General features: G+C 38.0%; 1 protein-coding gene across 1 annotated transcript in view; it reads left to right on the plus strand.

Moving 5' to 3' along the window:
* The window catches only part of LOC6589852 (polypeptide N-acetylgalactosaminyltransferase 5), a 35,176-nt gene that overhangs the window by 6,802 nt on the left and 6,837 nt on the right, over window positions 1–21,537 (plus strand).

The following is a 21,537-nucleotide window of genomic DNA, read 5'->3' on the forward strand; positions in this document are numbered from 1 at the left end:
TCGTTGAATTATCCGACACTAAAAGTTCGAATAGTTTGGGATTAAAGAATCCTGAACACGCCGTCGTTGAATTATCCGACAATAAACAATTTAAAAGTTTGGGATGCAAAAATCCTGAACGCGCCGTCGTAGAAATATCCGACATTCAAAATTATGCAAATTCTGAATTGAAAAAAATGAAATTGTATAACACAATAACCTACAAAGAGGACAATTTAGAAAATCTCAGAGAGAAAATGGTATCTATCATCGAAGAAGACCATGCCAATATAAATTTACAGTTACCGTTCAGAACGGATATAAAAGGAGAGATTAACACTGAACACGATAGACCGGTATATGGCAAGCAGTATCCATACGCTTATTCGGTTAACGATTTCGTTAATAACGAAATAAGTAAAATGTTAGATGAAGGTATAATCAGACCTAGTAAAAGCCCATATAATTCACCGGTAATAGTAGTACCAAAGAAGGGAGTAAATGAGGACGGAACTCCTAAGCATAGATTAGTAATAGACTTTAAGAAACTTAATGAAAACACTATACCGGATAGATACCCTATGCAAGATCCTTCAGTAATCCTTGCCAATTTAGGTAAAGCGAAATATTTCTCGGCCATTGACTTAGAGTCAGGTTTCTATCAGATTTTAATGAGGGAATCAGATATTGAAAAAACATCTTTTTCCATAAATAACGGCAAATATGAATTTCTAAGAATGCCTATGGGATTGACGAACGCTCCCAGAATTTTCCAAAGGGCAATGGACGATATACTTAGAGAACAAGTTGGGAAAACTTGTCACGTTTATATGGACGATATAATAATATTTTCAAAAACTATAGAACAACATTATAAAGATCTAATTCATATAATTCAGATATTGCAAAACGCTAACATGAAAATTTCACTTGAAAAGTCTAAATTCTTTCAATTGGAAACCAAATTTCTGGGATACATTGTTTCCCAAAATATCATTAAAACAGATCCAGACAAAATCTCCACAATACAAAACTATCCAATTCCTAAAAATATCAGAGAGCTACGTAGCTTCTTAGGACTAACAGGGTATTACAGAAAATTTGTCCGAAATTATGCCACAATTGCCAAACCTTTAACAAAATATCTGAGCGGAGTAAATGGGAAAGTTTCACGAAGGGCATCCAAGAAAGCATTAATACAGCTGGATGAACCAGCAATTGGAGCATTTAATAATTTAAAGGACAGTTTAATAGCACATATTGAATTAGTACAACCAGATTACAATAAAAAATTCACATTAACCACAGATGCATCGGACATAGCAATAGGTGCAGTTTTGTCGCAAGATGGGAATCCCATAACATTTATTTCTAAAACTTTAAGTAAAACCGAGCAATTATATGCTACTAATAAAAAAGAATTATTAGCTATTGTATGGGCATTAAAAAATTTGCGAAATTATTTATACGGAGTGAGTGGAATTGAAATACATACAGATCACCAACCTTTGTCCTTTGCAATGTCGCAAAAAAATCCAAATGTTGAAATGAAACGTTGGTATTACTTCATAGAAAGTTTCACACCAAAAATCATTTATAAGCCAGGCTCAACTAACGTAGTAGCGGACGCGTTATCTCGGATTAAAATAAATCATATGACAGATAGTGATGTCGACCAGACAGAATCAGAATCAGACATAAATACTCAGCATTCAGCAGAGAGTAGTTTCGAAAACGTCATTCAAGAGACTAGCAAGCCTCTAAACCAATTTAAACAGCAGCTACTATTAGCGCAAGGGAGATTCACAGTTCATGAGTTAGTAAGAGTTTATGAAAATACCCGACATATTATTGAATTTGATACGGTTGACAATCTGCTAATCATTTTAAAAGAATTTATTCAGCCTCACTTAACCACAGGAATACACTGCACTTTAGAAGATTTATACCTTATCCAAAATAAGCTAAAGGAAAACTTCATAAATAAATTTCTCTTCACAAGAAAGTTCCTCCAAGATGTAGTAAATTCAGAAGATAAAGCTATAATTATAGAAGAAACACATTGCAGAGCCCATAGAGGACTAGACGAAAATTACAAACAAATAACTAAGCTGTATTATTGGCCAAACCTGCACAAAAAATTAAAAGAATATATAAAAAATTGTGAGATCTGTAACAAAAACAAATATCGGAGACACCCTGTAAAAATTCCAATTGGGGAAGCTCCCATTCCAGCAAAAGAAGGAGATCAATTACACTTAGACATATACTATGCCCAAAACCTAACATTCATAACTTGTATAGATTCTTATTCCAAATACTTGGTGGTCAAGGAAATTCAAAGTAAATTAAACATTGAAAATAAGGTAATGGAAATTTTACAACACTTTCCGTTAGCAACATCATTAATGACTGACAACGAACCAAGCTTTACTTCAGCACAATTTAGATCATTCATACAAAGAAGTAACTTAACTATTTATTATGCTGATCCCAGACACAGCACCTCAAATGGTCAGGTAGAAAGGGTACATTCCACACTAACAGAAATAGCGCGGTGCATCAAGGATGAACTAAATCTAACAGATTATTCAGAAATAATAATAAGGGCGGCACTGAAATATAACCTGACGATACATTCAACGACCAATCAAATGCCATATGACATATTGTATAACAAAATAGAACACAAACATAATCCAATATTACTTAAGGAAGCTCAGACCAAAATGCTTAAGATACATAACAAAGATAGAAGAGAAAAAGATTATAAAATAGGAGAAGTAGTCTATGAAAAGAAATTCGGGGAAAGAAATAAACTTCAATCCCGATACAAAAAGCAGGTAGTTAAGGAAAATCGACCGAATAAAATTATAATCAACAATAGAAACAGAATTATACATAAAGATAACATCAAATATTAAATATTTTTTCCAGAAAATGTATGCGAATATACTAATACTGACTTTTGTTATATTGACGACTGCGGAAGTAATTGACTATACGCATAGTGACTATCTATTGCTCAAAGACGACAGAGACGTTTACACTTATGAAACATACGCTGAACTTTTCCATATTACTAATTTGAGTTTTTATAGAGAGATAATTGATAAAGAATCCAAATATGTCAACAAATCAATTAATTCAGACGATGAGTGGGAAATATCAATGGACTTAAGTCTATTAAAATTAATGATTTCAGAATTAGTTCCAAAACGGAAAGAAAGGGGAATAAATGAATTAGGTACCATTTGGAAATGGATAGCAGGCAGCCCTGATCATGACGACTTTTTGAAAATACAAAATAAAGTAAATGAATTAACTGAAAATAATAATAAACAATTTGTAATAAATTCCAAATTTTTCAAAGAAATTGAATTGCTATCAAATTCATTAAAGAATGTCATCTTCAATGAAGAAACGATACTGAGAAAGCATCGTTTAAAATTAATAACTTTTGACCTACTAAATTTAGTTGATACCATAACCCTCTTAAAAGTAAACATTTTCAATACAAAAATTTTAAATAAAAACGAAATAGAGGACATTTATAAGCATGAAAAACATAATGTTGAACTGTCTGATCTGTTGGACATTGCAACGGTTAAAATAATTCGAAATGCAGATTTAATAATCATTTACATAAAATATCCTCAAATTAAAGATATTTGCAAGTTTTACCATGCAAGAGCCATCTCACAAAATGATGGAATGTTAGTTATAAGTGAAAAAGTTTGTGAATGTAAGGAGAAATACTATTTAATGAATAATTTTAAAAGTGAAACTTTTAACAATTACGCACAAATAAATTTAAAGAGTACCTGTTTCACCAATTTACTTAATGGCTTTAAAGCCAACTGCACTAAAAAAAGGGAAAAAAAACAAAGAAATAGACATCATTCAGGATGGTGCCATATTAGTTTCAGGCAAAAATATCGTAGACAATACTACTTTGTTAGGATCGTATCTCCTTATATTCAACAACACAATTGTAATAAATAATATAAGCCACATAAATGATAAGGGTAAAATTCTAAAATATATATCGCATCATAGATATAGCGATTTTGAATTAGTTGATTATATACAATCAAATGATAAGCAATTTTCTTTTGATAATGTTAATATTTTAAATCCCCTTATAACATTAGGTAATACGGCCTTACCATTAACAACATTATTTTTAATCATTTTGATATTGTTAATGTTATTTTACTTCTGCTATAAATTAACCAAATTTGTACTTATTAAATCAATAAGAATACCGTCAGAAGAAATAGTGGAAAGCAACATTCAAATACTGTCAGAAGAAATTAGAGCTCTATCAGAACTTCAAAATGTATCGGGACGAAACATTTAAGAATGGGGGGAGTTAACGTACCCAATTCCATTGAGCTCTTATACGAGTTGTAAACAATCTTTGGTTTTCCAAAACGAAAACAATTTCAATCTTGGGCCTCCGCCTAATTGATTTCTAAGATGTACAATCTCAAGCGCCCCCGCCGCAATCCCATTCTTTGACACTCGCCTAAATGGAAAACCAATGTTTGCCCACACCCGGCTTCTCATAAACAATCTCACTCCCGGCTTTCTGCAGATCCTGCACTTTAGGCCTTTTACAGTTCTCTCTTTGGATGACGAAATCTAATACTCGGGATGGCGAAATCAATTGAAATGTTTATAGAAAAACGATTCCCGAAAGGGATCAACGATGCAAAGATCAGAAAGTTCAAATCAGTCTTGATCCAGCAGCGACACCGCAAAGTCTAGCTAAATATTAAGATCGCGCAATCCCTTGGCCCGGAATTCCTTTGTGACCCTCTACTTAAATCTATATCAGTGAAGTTCGAAGTAAAATAAAAACTTTTTAAAAACACAATCCGCTACCGCAGTTGTTTAATTTACACACACATGAAGTTATTGCAAATACAGATACATACGCTGACGTAGAGGATAACTGTATTTGTACAGCTTTTCGCACTTTGCTTTGGCTCCGAATAGGCTCTCGCATTTCACCCCCTCTCTCCTCTCCCCGCATCATCTCTCGCACTCCACTTGACACCGCTCTTGTGCTCGCTCTCTCTCTCTGTCTAGCATATGCTACTGCTCTGCTCTACTCTCGTTCTCCCGCTTTCGTCGCTTTGGCGCTTTTAAGCTTCCGAAAATGATTACGCGGCATTTAACACATAGACACTTCCTCTCCTCCCCTCCACCACTCTTCCACTGCTCCCTTTACGAAGTGAGAAGAGAAGGAATGACTCAGTGGTCGCTGCAGTCGATACCCTGCAAGTCGTGGCTTCTCTTGGAAATTCCTATGGAATCTATACGATTGTAATATCTGTAATATATTCTGGAGATTCCATAGAAAAAGACTTACGCACAGGAATATTAATCCGTATCTATTGTATAGTCATTATCACCTAAAGAAAGGGCATCTAAAGCTTATGTAGAACCTCTTATTTCTATTTTTGGCGCATACTGTGGCTACAAATACTTATTTCCTCTAAGCCCGAGACCCAGACAATATTAATACTTGTTCTTATTTGCCGGTTCTTTTCTCATCTTTCTCTATTTGTTCTTTCTTTCCCACATTTTTGCTTACGCATCTTGAAAGAAGGAACAGCATGAAAAAGAGGAAACAGTTCTGTTGCCACACATTTTCTTTAGCCGGTCCGCACACAAAGTTGTCTACCCTACAAAGGGACAGAAAACAAGTATGATGTTCCTGTCATTTCTTTTGAATCCTTGGCAAACAAAAACCATCTCTAAAAGCATTTATTCCAACTCGAATACTTTCCACAAGAGGGACTGCTGCATACCCTTTTAAAAATGGGGAAGGGGTATCGTATCTTTTGGTCTCGCATTCCCCTACCACGTGGGCCACATTCTTTCATTTCGTTTCATTTCCTTGCCAATTCTTTTAAGTTTTGCTTTGAGTTTCGTTTTCTTTGTGTCTTTTTGTCTATTCTCCTTATTCTTTTTTGTGTGTTTCTGTTCATTCTTGTTCAAAACTGTTGTGTTGTGTTGTCTAATGAAAATGCCTTGATTATTTATGAGCATAAATTAAAAATTAACAGTACGCTGCACACAGATACACACCCACACAGAGGGAATGCCTCCGCATTGCCCCCACCCCACCCCCCACAAGCGTAATTCAATTATGTTGCATATATTTCATATTGCAAAAGGCAGGCGGGCAGTCAGCAGCGGAGGGAAATTTATGAGCCATGCCCCCAGGGTCGGGTCGGTTCGGTTCGGTTTGGTTCGGTTTGGGTCGGTACTACTTTGTCAAAGCCAAAACCAAGAGACCCAAAACCCAGCGAACCGACCGACCAACCAACCAGTGGAGCAGAGAGTCAGCAAAGCCCCCAGAGCCAGAGTCAGCGCCAGAGTCAGAGCCAGAGCCAGAGCTCCAGCCACTACAAAGGTCCGCCAGTCCGCCGACCAGTGCTGCCAGCGTAGCAAATTTTCACAGCCAGTGCTGCCAGCGAAGCACATTTTCACGGCAGCAGAGAGCAGGGCAGGGCAGGGCAGAGCAAATGCAAAACGTGGGTGGTGTGGCGGTGGCCGTGGCGGTGTGGTGTGTGCCCCATAAATTCAGATAAACTATTAGTGCATGAAAGCAGCCACAAACAAAAGAAGGTACCATACCGTTCCCCTATTCCCCATCTGTTATCTGGCCCACACACAGAACATATGTATGTAGAGATAGTCAAAGAGCCAGACGAAACATAAGTTAACAATATTTTGCACTCTATTCGAGAGGAGAGGAGAACCAATCAATCGTATTACTCACGTGGCCCAAAAGTCATCTAGGAATTTGATTTCCTAATTGCTATGCTTGGGGGGACACTAAAAGTTACGCAAAGCGTTTCGTTTAAATTAGACCAATGCCACATGGAATGGAACACATTTGCCACATTGTAAGCTCTCTTTGCCTTCTTTCTTTCTATCAATTTCTTTGCCTACAAAGGTACAAAACACAGCACAATCTATAATTAAATGGAAAAGATACGCTGTTAAGTGAAACTAAAAGATCTTGCGACAGTAAAAGGCTATCGGTTTCTTTTCTGTACTGTTTCCAAGGGGAAATGGAACCTACTCTGAATATTTCTTAAATAAAAACAACATTTTTAAGCAAAACTAAAAGTTACACAACATTTGCATCGAGTTCAATGGCTTTTCATGGATTTATTTCAAACACTGTCTCTCCTTTCCGAACATTTGCATAACAGATAAGCTTGCAGTCATAACAAACAAATATACTCTACTCGTATATGAATGAAACAAACGTCAACAGAATGACCCAACTGGGGCTTCCACGTTGCGTTCTACGTAATCGGATTTCCCCTGTTTTTAATCAATTTGAGGAGCTTCCACCACATAGAAGGTTTTAGAATAAACAAACTCTTATCGTTCTAAGAATTGAATGAAAGACAGAAGCCTTTGGTGAACAAATGGTAAACAACGCCACAACGCTTTCTCCTAGAATTCCACACTCATATTTGTCTGCTGGTGCTGTCCAAGATCATTTATTTTATAAAGAATATGATTTTTCTATAATTTTATGGTACAATTGTTATCATTTTTCCTTCCTTTGAAGACTTATTGCTATCTGCTTTATTGTTTAAACCAACATATTCGGCTAGGAACACATTTTATACTCCTATCAATCCATGAAGAATCCCAAGAAATCTCGAAAATCATAGCTTGTTGAAGAAATGCTTAGATAAGATTCTTCTATCAAATCCTCGAGAATCTTGGGGAATAACAACAGATAGACATCCATAAATTTGCCCATTTATTCCGATCAAGAATATATTCCAAATATATGTTCTATATGGGATCGAAAAGGCTTCCGTTTGTGCATTACAAACTATCGAACAATGCCTTTCGAAAAACCTCTGAAATCAGCTTTAATGAATTTAATTTATTGACTCGAATGATTCCCTGATGCCAAATTTGTAATCCCTTTGTACCATCTGTAGAGTGTAGATTGTAAAAAAAACAAAGCCCAGAGATGACTCAAACATTCTGCTATACGAAAAGGGGGCGGGGGAATGAGGGATCAACACATTTGCATTGGTTTTTTTTTTTGTGCGGGGCGGCGCCCGCTTGGAGATTATGCGGTGGTGTAAGCCATTGGAGATCTGTGTCCCCCCCCCTGCACCTCCACAATAACCAAATGTATGCCATAGAAATTTGTATTCCATTGTCATGGACACGCATCACGCATCCCACATGGGCCATGCCCCATGCCCACTGCACGAGGGGAGGCGCCAGTCCCGCAGTCCGCAGTCCGTCAGAGTGGCTCACAAATGTCCCCTATATACAGATGTATACGATATGTCGCTATGTCGATGTGTCTGTACGGTGGGGGAGAATGTCGCGTAGCAGAGAGTGCGATAAAAGAAAGAAGGAACCACGAGGCGACACAGATGATGAAGCTGGTGCTTCTGCGGTGGCGACTGCTGCAAGGAGAACGATTAAGTTGAGGCAATAATAAGGAAATAACATTTTAATGGGCATAAAGAGGAGATTGGCTTTCAGTGTAAGCGTGTGTGTGTTCGTCTGTGTGTAAGAAAGGCAAGGAGAAAAGGAAATAAACGGAGAGCATCCAAGTATGGGTGGAGGAGGATAGTATGTGTGTGAATGGGTGTGTCGATTATACGAAAAACCGCAAAACAGTCGAATCTCCTCTCCGGCACCCGCCCCGCTCTCCTCCCCGGCACATCTGCTACCCACGGGTGCGTTCATGCGTGATTGCTAATCGCGATAAGCAGGGGAATTTGTAATGTGATTTTAGGGCCGGGCCGGGCCGGGCTGGGCTTGATTTCAATTTTGAAACTAGTTCAAAGCCATAAAAAACGATGCGAATAAAAGCTATCCCCTTGCAGCCATTTTGTAGGTCGCTAATTAGACAGCAAAAAACGATGAAAATTTTAAACGATAAGCAACTAATTTTTGTTGAATTTTCCTCAGTTTTTCAAGTCAAAATTTCGATACAAAATACACACCACAACCAAAAACTAGTAATTTTGTAAGTTTAATATTTTCCAAAGGTAAGCTTAAGAAAAACAAAGTTTAGGTTTTGTATCTGTATTTATTAGCTCTATTGGAATTCTACAGACGTGATCTTGTGCAAAAAAACCTACAAAAATAAGAGTACAATTCTGTGTGTGTTTTTGTTCTGTTCTCCAATCAAAATGTTCATCATTAAATCGGTAGAAAGTCCTATCGAAAATCACAAAATTTTCGACAATAGGTTTCGAAATTTCTGCACAGCTTCCAAATATTCCCATCTTTAATTCTAAATTATTCGAATTTATTTTCCTTTAATTAAGTCGAAACCACTTTAATTTCCGTAATTGGTTGAATCGCATAAACGATGCCTAATGGCAGAACCGAAGACCAAAAAATGGAGAGCCACAAGACACAACAAATTAATGATGCGGGTCAAACCCCAAGCCAGGGGACACCATCCCCTGCACACGCCCCGTCCATCCCCGTCCACCACCCATGCCCCGGATGCGATGGTCCAAATAAAATTACCATTGTACCAAATGTCAAACCCCACAGAAAAAAAAAAAAACTTTTTCGTTTGTTCCACTTATTTGTCTTGTCCCCGGGTCCGTCCGTCTCCCTTTTATGCACATTCTTGTCTTTTTTTGTTGGTTTTTTATTTGGTTTGCAGCTTCGTGCAAAGTTTTACAAATTGCAGGAGCAAAAAAATACAACAGACAGAAAAAACAACTTTATTTGATAGAAAAAAAAGAACGGTACAACAAAGAAGTGAAGTTTTGGTAAATGAGCAATTGCTATGCAAACGCTTTGGCCGCTTAGCATATTTTCTGCTTTCTAAACGCCTCCACCTGCCCGCAGACACTCGGACTGAGACTGGGATTGGGACTGGAAGTTCTCTTGGTCTTTCATCTGGCTCTTCTGCTACATTTAACACTGCAGAATCAGCACTGGCAGCACCAGAAGCAGAAGTTACTGAAGTTCTCTGTTCTTTTTGGCTTACATTTTCCCCATACATATATACCCAGCAAGTACGTACATATAAGGGGTATCTCCGTTTTGGAGTAGGTGTGTGCTATCGCCATGTGAGTAATACTGCAGTTGCATTCGCTCTCGAATTTATATCTATCTAAAACCCTAATATGGAGATAACAAAGTCATTGAATATTAGAAAGATAACATATTGATATTTGATTACAGATTACATAATTATATTATCAGGCAGGTTCCGGCTTTAGCTTACTTGTACGTTTTCAGCCCAAACGTTACGTTTTGGTTTTTAGGGGCTTCCATTTTCGTCTCAATTTAGTGTTGTTAAGCGCACTAAATCCGCTGTTAAGTGTACAATCCGATGTTACGGGCTGCGTCAGCTGATTGCACAAAAACGTAAAGTGCTGCCGCAAAGCAAAATTTGAGATGGGGTTCACAAAAAGCTTTATAAATAAGGCCTAAGCTAAATTGTCCTGGTAATGGTGCCGATTATAAGTTCATTTATCAATAAGTCATCTATTTTTTCCTTCTTCAATTAAGATTCGTTTTGTTGTATAATAAATCGTTTTTATTTGAAAACGAAAAATTTCGCACCACGAGAGCACCAATTTGTTCGTTTTCCAAAGTGAATCCGAAAGTTTATTCGAAAGTGAAACCGGGAGCCGCCTGTTTATATGAGTCTGTTTCCCATGGAATTTATATTTATCTAAAACCCAAACATTTGTGTATTTTTAAACAAATGCTGTGTTTACAATTTCTGTGTGAGATGAGGAATGATTTTCGAGCCCCCACAAACTTACCCTCTCTTCGGTCTCTACGTAAGATTTGATGTGGTTGATTTTGGGCATCAACATTTATAGCAATCGTCTGTACATTCACCAAAAAATCATCCAAATTGGATAAGTATTTCCCTTTATATAGGGGAGAGGATTCTTTCTTATCTTCGTGTGTAATGGGTATCCCATAGTCTATATATCGACTGGTCCGTACAGATTCATTAAGCTCTCCTTTTTTTTCTCGCTCGTTCTTTGTCTGTCTATCTGTGTTACCTACTTTTTCTCTCCCTCTATTTGTTTTTAATTAAAATGCGTGTCATGAAATCCCTTTTTTTTTGTTTTTTGCTACTTTGCCAAAAGATTTCAGCTGGGAGAAAAAAATTAGCTCACAAATCCCCTTTATGAGCTTTGAATAGTTGATGGATGGAAATGATAATGATGCTGGGGTTGGGGGATGGAGGATGGGGGATGACAATGACGATGGCTCTATGTCCCAAGATTATTCAGTTGTCAATTTCTCACATTTCTCTTCATTAGGCGACAGATTTTTTTCCCCTCTCCTGTTCCCTGGCGTCGTTTTCCGTATTCTGTTTTCCTTTAGAATTCCACTTAGGTTTTCCAATAAATTCACTATCTTTAATTTTCGTCATTTATCTTTTTTTTTTTTTTTTTTTTTTGTTTTTTTTATGGCTTAACGATATATGTATTTAATTTGATTTATTCCCCGCAATCAAATGGGGGCTTACAAAAGTAAATACAAATTATAGTAAATATTTTATGGGGCCTTTAGTGTTTTTTTGGGCTACCACCTGCCACTGGGCCATAATCAGTTGCATTAAACCTTCATCTTTTTGTAATATTTGTAACCTTTTAAATCACATTATCACACTCTTCTGATATCCATCATTCCCCAGACTCTGCTCTGCCTTTGAGGCGGATGGGGGGGGCACTCTTTTAATTGCCATTCCCGTATCTCACGATTCGATAAAACGGAAAACAAAAGCCGCCTGCCTTTGGGGCTGAGGGGGCTAGAGGCGCCAGGGGGGGTAAAAATTAACATTTTATTAGCAGAAATTGCGAGGCGTTGGTAGTCATCGTCACCACGTCGTCGTCTGTCGTCGTCTGTCGTCGTCGTCGTCGTCTTAGTTCATTAACCTGCCCCAACGGACAGTAGACAGAGTATACGGCAATAGAGCAGCCAGCAGCGGACCTCCCATTTGTTTTTATGACTCCCTGAGCAGAGTGCCTTTATTTTGTGGATTGTGGAACGCATGTGTGTACACTGTTTACAGTGATTGCTGCGGCGTATTTATAGCGCTAATTTGTATCATTTTGTACCCTTTTCTCAGAAGGGTATTACGGAATTTGATAGGAATTATGAGTCGGTTCGAGTGGAAATTTTAGATAGATTTTGGAAGTGTGTGGGACTATTGTGTTTTAAACAAATATTTAGGCATTTACGCTATACGACTATTTTATCGCCTTAATAGAACGTGTTCTGAATTTTCATTGATAAGTTGCAGTGGAAATTTCTTCAAGAATCAGTGACGGAAACCCCTTAGCGCAGGTTTGGATAAAATGTATTCTTTTTATTTCCAAATGCAAGAGTATCTTTAGAGAGAACTTCGCTCTGGAAAGCTATTATTCCTTTTCTTGTTTTCAGCTGGCATTCTGCATGCCAACATGAAACAGAAATAAATTTTATTTGTGTGCAATATAAATTACGCGCCTTTCACATTTGGTTGGAGGCAGGGGCAGGCCGCCACAGTTCCAGAACTTTAGAATAAAGTCATCCACAGAGAGAGAGAAAGAGGGAGAGACTGGTGGGGGAATTGGCAGTCAGCCACAGATCATTAAAGTGCCAAGTGCAGGGCCCCTACACACACCTACAAACGGAAGACCAGAAAGACATTACCGTCCGAATAAACAGTATGCCTGAAATTTATGTGGAATGTTTATTTCACTTTTTCGGGGGTTATGTGGCGTGTGTGTGTCTGTGTGTGTGGATGCCTCAAATGAGCGCACTTAATTATACAAAGTATTTTCGTGGCTCAACTTAAACTCGAGTGATTTATTTATTATGGGGGCATGGCAGGGCAGCATGCTGGGGCATCAAAATGATTAATTTATGTGTGGTGGTGGAGCAGGTATTTCTGGTATGCAAATCAACGTGTGGAAGCCGTGTGGAAGCCATGCGGATTACAGGGAATTTCCTATCGATGATGAATAAAATGCATCATTGTTTCATGCTGCAAATTGATTGGTTTTATTACTTACAAGGTGGCGCTATCTATTTAATGGGTTTTGGGAATATAAAAGGAATAGGACTCTTTAGTTATAGTTTAGTGCATTTAAATGTATCCAGAGTAACCTTTATTGAATCCAAAGTGGACAACAGATGCCGTTTATGACGTCTTCTTTTGGTATTCTTCTTCAAAGAAACATTTCCTTCAAAATAAGCATTGGCAAGGCCTTCCGAAATGTCCAGTAAATTTACTTTTGGCCACGTTTATGCATTCAAATCAAAAATAGCAGGAAAAATTCAAGGAATATGCTTCTCAAACTTTTTGTTTGCTCTTTATAATACGGGAATGTTACAGATATTTCTTCTTCACATAAAGCCTATAAATTCCCCTAATTTACAAATAGTTTCGTATCATTCGTAATAGGGGTATCTTTTCGCTTATGGGAAATTTCTACTAAAAAAAAAACCCCTTCATTTGACGAATGCGGCCTTACTCAATTAGCATCCTTACAAAGAGGGACTCATATTTTTCTAATATTTTTTTTAAAGCACGAATTATGTTGCTATTAATCTTCAATATTTCCAATACTACTGATCTTTCCCCAAACCACTTTTTGATTTGACTTTGACTAAATTTCAATAAAATAATTCAAGTTGACGGACCTCTTTCAGCATAAAAGATTTCAAAAGAATGACTTTTCGATGGAAACACTCGCGAATCAAAAGATTTCGCATTTGAAGTGTCATAAACTGAGTGAAACGAGGGTTAAATCAGCGTGTGATAAATGGTTTTCACGTGAATCCCCTTCCCACAATGCGGTTGTAAAAAACAAAAGGCAGATGTTGCCTGTCATTTGTGGGGGCCCCTGGGAAGCGATAATAACAGGTCGCCTCGATCGGTCATCATCGTCTGGTCAGCAAACGACTCTCTTAATTGTACAATTTCATTAATTGCACTTAATTGCTTACGTTTTCCAAATTGTTTTGCACTGTTTTGCTTTTGGTTTGCTTTCATTTTCCTGTTGCGGTTTTTTTTTGTATACCCTCTCAAAGGGGGGTGCTTGTAATTCAGTGCCAATTTGTATCCTTTCTCCGAATAGATCACCTAAAAATAGTTTGTTCAATCGGAAAACAATACTTTGGTGTCGTTTTTGTTGACTGTTAAACAACATCAGGCGTTATAAAAGTAAATCACCCTTTGTTGGGTATGTTTTGGGATGCCATGTACTTCCATAGCCCTCAATGATTATGTTTTTTTAAGATAAAAATCAAGCAAACATTAGATTTTACACTTAGCATTTCACATGGCCATAGGTATCATCGAAACAATCCGTCGAAAAACAAGCAAATTTCTGAGAAAATCTTCTTTTTCTGAGTAGTATGCGGAATGCGTTTCTTCCTAGATTCAACTTGCTATCGTTTTGGCCACATGATGGGTGCAGTCTCCCCACCTAAAGGTCCCAATAAAAACAATCAATCTTTTAGGGTACGTTCTTGCTGCCAAAAGATCCTTCATGACACGGCACATTGATGCTCCGGCACTGCGGACTGAAGCGTATGCTGAAAAAGAGTATGTCCAAGAATACAACCAGAAAGAAGGGTATCAAAAGCTTCGGCTAGATTTCTTTTGTGTTAATTTTTTTATGCACTTTTAATTGCATTTTGTGTTACAATTTCATTTTGTAAGCATTGTCACAACGATGTTGCCGGGCCCCAATTATTGCAATAGCTATTGTTCCCATACGAGTGAACTCGTTGTCGTGGCAGTCACAGCTGATCAGAGAGGAAGGGGGTGGTGGAGGGGGCATGCGACCTTCGCCGCAAAACACAACCAGCCGCCAATTCATTAATAAATTGCTTCAAAATTGTGATTGCCAGCTACAGGCGTAAGGCAGGCCGTGCAGAGATTTCTCGAGAGTGGAATAAAATGTTGCCTTTCAAGTGCCAAACAGGTTCGATTTGATCTTGTTATCTTTTAGTAGTGGGGGGGGGGGGGGGGGGCTCTCTGGCTGGGCCGTGGCTCTTCCTCCTTTCGTCGGCGTTGGCCAAAGAATTTCCCACTAAAAGTTGACACAGATTTTCATCAAATTAATTGCTTTGCTCTTTTTAGAGTGCACATCGCTGTGCGCTCTGAGCGCGCGCGTTGATGGCGTGGCCGTCGGCTGCCGGCTGCTGCCTGCCTGCTGCCTGCCTGCCTGCCTGCCAATGACACTCAACAAGCGTGCTAAGTGTTGTGCACAAGTGCAGTTAACCCAGAGACACGCACGAACCTGTATGGAATACAGTAGAGATTCGGTAGCGTACAATTTGATTTAGTAAATGGAAAGTCTTGCCACAGAAACTATACCTAAAACCGTAAGAAAATATCAATAAAATAGAGCCAGAGGAATATTTTATGCTACATTCGTAAAATGACGCGAATGTCGTTGATTACGTGTGCAAATTTCCCATAAGTAAACGGACACACTCGTTACGAATCTTGAGAGATTTTAGAGGAGAAAAAGAAGAAAATTGCATGTTTTTAATTTAATCGCTTTATATTAAAGATTAATAATACTTATGGTATAAAAACATTTCATATCGAAGATATGTAGATTTTTCAGTCCTTTATCAAAACTCTTTCCAATAAACAGACATTCAAAATCTCTTGAATATTTGTTTACTAAATTGAACAAATAAAACCAAAGTACATACCGATTTCTTTCATTCTACTTCTGTGCCTTCTTTGTATTCATATTCATAGCATATTGCACTGTACCCTCGGTATAGTTTGCCACGCCTTTTACGCCCCCCTCCCTACGTTATCAGTAGCAATAAACAGGAAAGCTTAAAAAGCTTTCAGAGTGCCATTGCCATCCCATGCTCCTTACCTCTTGTAAAAAATGTTAGCTTCCGCTTCCCGACGATAGAAACCAGCGGAAAAAAAAGGTAGATAGATTGAGTGGCTTGAGGGGGTAGGGTAGGGGGGGAGTGCAAGAGAAAATTGAACTATTTTTATGGCAGTTTGACAGTTTTTGAATGGTTACGCTGCTACGTGCTGCAGATAGTTGTGCGTGCGTGTGTGCGTGTGTGTGTGCGTGTGTGTGTGTCCGCGCAGCGCTCTCTATTTTAATTAAAAATTCTAGAAAATTAAATTAAAAACATTTTTTTTGCTGGCGCAATGCAGTAACGGGGGCCATAAAGCAAAAACTTGAAGGCACAAGTGCGAACTAACGAACAAACACGAACCGAACAAATGCTTATCGACACAACAGCGGCCCACCCACCATCGGGCGAAAGAGCGAGAGAAACAGAGAGAGAAATCAACGTTCAAGTTCAGCGATGCCGGCAGCGCCGTCCCGTTCTACAATTGAAGCCGATTGTCATACATAAATCATCAATTTTGTTGTCGTCGCCGCTGCGACCGAAACAGTGGGCTGAAAACGGGCAATGAATTATGAAATGAGACATTTCTAAGATCTTTTTGAATGCCAATTACTTACCGATCTTATAAATTAGGTATATAAATACATATATCCATCACAAATAATGCCTCTTTGATTTAGATCATTGTCGGAAGAGAATTGTGCTTCATGGAATGGAAACCAAAGCTTAATCAGCCTTGATTCATTTTCCTATGGCAAATCCTTAGGCAGTAGAATGTCTTAATTTTCGTTTCATATCAATTTCCGAACACTGTGCCGCCCGAACACTCTCCCGCGCGCTCTCCCTCTCTCTCTCCCTGACCGAGTCTTTCTTTCATGATGCTTACATTTGTTGCCCTGCCTGTAACTGTTGTTTTGCTTCTGTTTTGCTGTTTCTGTTCCTTTCTTGGTCTTCCTCTTGAGTGCGCGCCGACAGCCGCGGCCTGCTGTTGCTACAATTGCTTTTAAATTGAATTATAATTAAGTGCTAATGTAGATTTAATAAATATGGTTATCTGATAATAGTTTAATGTAGTTGTTTATTGACAAGAGAACGGTTAACAATGATTAATTTTTATGAGAATTTTATTATGAAAATCTTTGATGCGTTTCCAAGACGAAGAGTTTTTATTGTGGTTGAATTAGAGTTTGCTTTGGCGAATGCAACTCTTAAGTAAAAAAGAACACAATTATTATGGAGTATAAAGTAAAACTAATTATAAATTAATACTAATGGTATAAATAATACTTAGAGGAATAATACTTACCAATCTGAACGTTTTTTTTTTGTCGATAATGTATTACAAAATTGTATTTAATTTGAATCGTTATGGGAGTTTTACTATGAAACAGTGAATAATTCTTTTTGTATTTTATAGACTCAATTTTATTTTATTTATTCCAAGCTAAAGATCATTTGAGAATGGGAAAGATTATTTTCTGAATTCGAATATTGAATAGAAAATCTAACAATAATTATGGGAGCTATAGGGTTGGTTCTAATTTCCAGCTAAATTCGGAAGTGATTTATAGTGTGAAATAGTAAAATTTACAGTGGAAATTCGCATCAATTAAGAGAGAAAAAGTATAATTTGTAGAGTACTTATGGCAAATATATACTATACGAAAAAAAAAACTATTGAATCGAAAGTGCTTTCGGAGTAAAACAGTACAAATGCCTGCTCATTTTGTTTAAGTGGAGTCAACAGTTTTCAATGATAAATAGGTATGGGAAGTCATGCGAATTTCATTGTAATTGAATTTGCATAGGAATAAAAAATGAAAATTCTCAAGCTCCAAAAAAACTAACATTGATTTTGGAGTTGAAAAGAGGGCAAATTTCACTCTTTTTTCACTCTCTTTCTGGCACTCGGCACCTGGCACTGGCGCTTCTAATTTTCGCTCTACTTGTTATCCCACCTGAAAACGATGTTGTTTGTTATTTTTTGTTCATCGGGCAAACCTGATTACCTGTCAATTAGCAGTTCACAAAGCATGACTGGTGCTCCACCCACTCCCCCTTTCTCACTCTCTCTCTCTCTCTCTCGCTGTGCCTGTCTGTGTGGATAATTGCATTTCAACATTTTACCCAGATGCCAATTATGATTTTCAAGCTGAACACACACAAAACACACACACACACACCCACAAATTGTAAATGTATTCATTTGACATAATTGTAATTGAATTGTCTATCGCATAAAAAATGTACATACGTTTTCGTTCTGCAAATGAAAATAAATGTCAGGAGCCCAAAACAAGCGTGTGAAAGCAGAGCTGTTACAATTTGATTAATTCGAATAAAACAACACAAGATAAAAGCAAATCAAATTTAAAGAACATATTTAATGAATATGTTGTTTTATGGTTGGATTTCTTCATATGGGGGTTTTGAAATACCCTTTGAAAAAAGGCTGTACGTATTAGGACTGCCCATCGGTCAACCCAGGAAGAAACTGAGACCGAGGGGTGCTGCGGCATGACGCGTGAGGCGTTTAATCGTACCCATACGTAATCGTGGGTAGGTTTTGAAAGAAATATTGCCAAGTAAATATACATATTTACTTAAATAGTTTTCATATTTCTTCTTAAATAAAGATGTTTTCATAGAACATTTTAAATGAAACTCAATTAAAATTATAATTTAAATTAAATACCCCTTTTGCGAATAGAATTCATTTTGATTTAAACACAAATGTATGTAAATTTATGTATAAAATTCTTTGTTCTATACATGCATTTCGAATCCTATATATAAAACAAATACAAAGTTCGCAAAAAGAGCTGTCACTGCATTATGATACGGGTGGAAATTTTATTTAATTAAAATTAATATTCATAAAAGTCTTTCTTCCAAATTTCAGTCACGTATTCACTCACAAATATATAAACATTTTTACGGTATCATCTGGTTCCTGTTTTTAAGTGATTTCATTGAAACACGAGTACATTTTGAATTATTAATAAATTTAAATGCACTCGCAGATCGGGCCATTGAAAATGGGATTCAATTTGAATGTTTTTTCTTGTTGTTTTTTGAGTACAGTTTTAACCGTGTGACTACACCGCTTACGAAAAAGCTTCCCTGTAAAATTGTAATTATAAAAAAGAACTGGAATTTCCTTTTTGTGTTATTTTCATTTGCCGCTTTTTTTAAATTTATTATTGATGATTCCCGACGATGGGCCACTCCTGTGTGCAGCAGCAGCAGCAGCAGCTGAAGTTCTCTTCTCCCCACTTTGGGGTCTCTGTGGTGTGTGGGGTCTCCTCTCGTACATGCAATTGCATATTTTAACAGAGTGTTCACTCTAGAGCCTCCTTATCCCCTACGGCCTTGCCTTGACTTGCCCCTTGCCCTGCCTCTGCCCCCTCCCGGATCTGTGCCTGGTGCTACATACAAGTGTGCGTGCAACGTGATGGTGGGAAACGGGTTTTTTTCAGACTCCCGGAGACGACTCGACTCGACTCGACTCGACTCTTGTCTAGTTTGGCAAGAGCGAAGCTCAACGACGACGTCGCATGCCTTATGAATGATTCAAATGCACGTTATGTGAGCGCCAACAGAAAAGAAAAAAAGGCAAAAATAGTGTTCGAAGCAGGGCTTTTTCTGAGTCGGGGTTTGGATACCCTAGGGAGGGGATTTTTGAAGAGATTTCGTAGATCAGACATACCCTGACCAGATACCCGCTGACAAAACAAACGTGTTTTTGAGGCCGAGAGTGCAAAAACAAAATAGACCAAGACCGTGCCCAGCGCTGATATGGACAGTTGGATCGAAGAATACTTGCCTGTGGTAATCCACGAGATTTATAAAACAAAAATATTCATTGATCTCAGTGGTAAATCGGGCTAGAGAGTTTTTGAACAAATGTCCATTGGCTTATGGGAAATTTTGCACAGCGAGGCAGGTATTTGATTCTATACGATTCTTTCTCTGGGTTACAAACGTCTTGTAAATCTGTGTCTACCCTCCCGCCTCCAGGGCATGCAAAGAAAGCCAGCTGAAAAGCCCTGGCAAAATACCGTTAAGAGTTGTTGCGCTTTTTCTGTAGCTCTCGCACTCTCGACAGCAGCGGCGGCAGCAGCAGCAGCTCTCGTTTGGCTTGTTGTTTGTCTGTTTGTCGTCTGCTTGATGCCACCTCGTCTCTGCTGCGGCCTCTGCTGTTGCTGTTGCTGTTGCCCTCTTGTGCTGCTGTTGCTTCTGACTCGGTTTGCGCCTGACTGCTGCCTTGTGTGACTATGACCTTTGTCAATGGAATTTTTTGGCCAAAACGGCATTTGAAATACTGTTTTTCTTCCTCCTTTTGATGCCGTTGGCATTTGGGTGTGCAGACACGAGATTCAGAGATATTTGCGGTGGGAGCCAGAGCCATAGCCGAAGTCAGAGATCCAGCAACAGAGCCGGGAAGCCAGAGCCCCCAACGAATCCTAAAGCCGGAAAAGAAATATTGAAATTGAAGCTTTGATTCGATTTATCGATGCAGATGTGTGCCATTTGCATGGGAAATGTGTGCGTGTGTGCGTGTGCGTGTGTGTGTGTCCCATATAAAGAGGGGCTTGTGGGGCTTGATTCTTATATGGAATAACAAAAAGTATCAATGCAAATGAAAATAATTGAGATGTTTGTATCTTTTGTATTCTGCATGTATTATATTTGCTTTCTTCAGACAAATTGACTTTTTCCATAGAATTTTATTCAATATTTGTTGTATGGGGGGAAATGAATAGAACAAATCGTTTTGTTGCTGCTTTGAAAAAAGAGATTGAACAAATATGCGACAAAAAAAAAGACATACAGATGTTCTCTCTTCGTTCGAGGTTGAAATGAGATTTTAAATGGATGCATTAGGCAGTCCCCAAATCTATTATTGTTATCCTAATAGATTGGCAAATAGTTGAGAATTTCTTGGTCTAGCAATGGGAAGGCCACGAGAAATTTATAGGAAATTAAGAATTTTTATATAGTAGATAAATAGTGTACAAATTTGTATTTGTGATTGAGAAAAGAAACCACCAAGGATCAGATTATTACTATATTGTATGTATTACCCTGACAAAGAAATATTCTTGCTCCTATTGTTATCTCCCACGATTGACATGTTAATGCACTGTTAAGTACTCCCTCGCTCTTTAAGGCACACGACAATTAACATGTTCATGTTAAGGCTCTGTCAAGCGTGTAAAGGGCACCGCTTATTAACATGATTAAGCTGTTAAGCCTCTGCTAATTACACAAATGTAATGAAACTGCCCAGAGTACTGTTGGGAAATCAAATTATTCTTTGTATAAGCCTTTTACCCATAAAAATAATATTCTGTAACCCCTCTAAACCCCTCTAAAACTAACATATTTTTCTCGTAATTCGTAGATATATTTTCATTTTAGATGCATGCTTAGATATTTGAATTATTTTTTAATTTTCTTCAATTATTGGTCTAACACCTGTCTATCTTGCATGTAAGCGATCGGTACGATGTTTGTTATACGATTCGCGTGTTACGCTCGGTGCCGGTTCTGCCTGGGCTCCTCGCGTAAAAAGTTTTGACTTGGGTTTCGTTTTGGCCACTTGATGGTGGCAGACATTGCACGTCAGCTTCCAAATGAAGCCTGATGTCATAC

The sequence above is a fragment of the Drosophila persimilis genome, unplaced genomic scaffold (genome assembly GCF_003286085.1).
Source record: "Drosophila persimilis strain 14011-0111.01,24,50 unplaced genomic scaffold, DperRS2 tig00000208-arrow-arrow-pilon, whole genome shotgun sequence".
Taxonomy (NCBI): Eukaryota; Metazoa; Arthropoda; class Insecta; order Diptera; family Drosophilidae; genus Drosophila; species Drosophila persimilis.